Raw genomic sequence first — 2,644 nt, 5'->3', positions numbered from 1 at the left:
TATCCTCAAGTTTCACCCATGTTGTCTTATATTGCAGAATTTCTCTCTCTCTCTTTTTAAAGATTTCATGGTATTCCATTGTATGTATATATCACATTTTCTTTATCTACTCACCTATCGATGGACATTTAGATCATTTTTACATCTTGGCTACTGTGAATAGGGCTGCAACAAATGTGGGAGTGCTAATCTCTTCAAGATCCTGATTTCAATTTTTTTTGGATGAGTATCCACAAGTGGGACTCTTGGATCATATGGTAATTCTATTTTTAATTTCTTGAGGAACCTCCATAATGCTTTTCATAGCAGTGCATCATTTTGCATTCCTATAAAGAGTGTACAAGGGTTCCGATTTCTCCACATACTCGTCAATACTTTCTATCTTTTGTTTTCTTGATAACAGACATTCTGACAAGTGTGAAGTGATATCTCACTGTGGTTTTGATTTGCATTCCCTGATGACTAGTGACATAGGGCATTTTTTCATGTACCTATTGGCCATTTGTATGTCTTCTTTGGAGAAATGTCTATTTGAGTGCTTAGCCCATTTTTACATTGGGTCATTAGGGTTTTTTTTTTTTGTTTGTTTTTGTTTTTTTTTTTTTTTTACTATTGAGTTGCAGGAGTTCCTTATGTGTTTTAGAGATTAACCCTTTGTTAGATTATATAGGATGCAAGCCAGATATATGAATTATAGACATTTTATCCTATTCCATAGGTTGCATTTTCACTCTGTTGATTGTTTCCCTTGCTGAGCAGAAGCTTTAGTTGGATATGATTCCAGTTGTTTATTTTTGGTTTTGCTGCCTGTGCTTTTGGTGTCATTGCCAAGACCGATGACAGGAAGATTTTCCCTTATGTTTCCTTCTGGGAGTTTTATCGTTTCAGGTCTTACTTTTAAGTCTTTAATTCATTTTGAGTTGATTTTTTTGTGTATGGTGTAAGATAAGAGTCAAAATCTAATAAAACAGAGAGATTTACCTCAGTCTTGGGGAGAATAGAGTCGACTCAGTGAAGCTTCCATATAGAAATGAAGACTAGGCTGAGATTTACCCAGAATTGCGTAATTGTCACTAGATATGGTTGTTAAACACAATGTTGTGTGACCCTGATACAGATTCTGTGAAGGACACTGATGAAGCTTCCGCCTTCAAGAGCAATGCTGTTCCATACAACCTTCTGTGTTGTTGAGAAATTTCTACCTGGTACCGTTAGCCACATGTGCTTTTCACGCCCTTGAAATGTGGCTATTACGATGAAGCAACTGATTTTAAATTTTATTTAATTTGAATTAATTTAAATTTAAATTTTAAAAGCTCTGTATGCCTAAGGGCAGTGATTTTGGACAGTGCAGTTCTGGAGGGTGACAATCTACTAGGACAGACGGTAGATTATAATTACAGTAATGAAATGATATGGCAATTATAAGTAAACTTTTTACTCAGTAAACATTTTTCAAGAACCTAATATGTGCTAGCACCACAATATGAAGATGACTGGCTTTGACCCCTTCACTGAGATGTCCCCTGTTAAGTGGGACTCTGGCACCAGCCAGATCAAATCCCCCAATTTGAGAATTTTTTTTTAACATGTATCACACCCAGATATAAATAAGCCTTACTGAAACCAAGGTCTTTAAGGACATGTGCCGGGAAGTACTTACCTTGTGTGACCCACTCTTGGCATCAGAATCTTGACTGTGATCTTGAATAGAGACCGTCTGGTCCAGACATACACATTTACACAGACCTGACAACAATGGAAATGATTCTTTTACTGTGCGCTATATGAAGTCCCTAGGCATTTGATGACAATGCACCCATGCCCCAGAGCAAGAACCATGCAGTTTACACCTCACTCTTTAGATGTTTACATAAGGCAACTATAAGACACACGAGGGATTCTGCTACTATTGCCTTCCGCATAAGAACTGTTAAGTGCTCTGGAGCAGCATGGCTGAGGTCAAACTGCTGGCCCTGTCTGGATTATCTTTTGTGGGTCTCACTTTGTTCTTATTAGAACTTCAGCGATACAGTCTGTGCTAGAACACTTCCTTCTTCCTTCAGGGCTTTTTGTTACCGAAAATTGTATGCTTTCTGCCCCTCCAACCAAGCATGCTCTTTCTCAGCCATTTCTAGGATAGGCATTATAAGATGCTGCTCCAGGTCTGTCTCTAAATTGGGCCCTCCGCGCCTGTACCGTGCTCTCTGTAGCCGCTGCATTCTTTCTGTGGGATCACCTGTCTTCAAAGTGCTGTGGAAATGGAAACGTAGTTTTAAACTCATTTTGACAGGAGCGGTCATTCCTGGCTGAAAACTGGACCCTGGCTTATGCAGCACATGGCACCACCTGTGGGACACCATTAAACATATCCCATCTGCTCCTTCCGCTGCTAACTGAAAGGCCTGGCTGCTGACTCATATACAAGGTGGTGTGGAGCATGGACATACTGGCCACCGACGCCAATGCCTTGCACTTTGGGGAACTCAGCCTCTTTCTCTGTCTCACTCCCATCCTCCCTCCTCTACATGGTCACCATGGGTGGCAGCTATGCTTGTAGCATGTGTCTTTTCCACTTTGGCCAGAGATGACGGCACTAGCGATGAGCACCTGGTCCAAGTTTCCTTCTCTGAGAATTTAGAAC

Source organism: Rousettus aegyptiacus, unplaced genomic scaffold (genome assembly GCF_014176215.1).
Source record: "Rousettus aegyptiacus isolate mRouAeg1 unplaced genomic scaffold, mRouAeg1.p scaffold_m13_p_5, whole genome shotgun sequence".
Lineage (NCBI taxonomy): Eukaryota > Metazoa > Chordata > Mammalia > Chiroptera > Pteropodidae > Rousettus > Rousettus aegyptiacus.
This window is presented reverse-complemented; position numbering follows the sequence as displayed.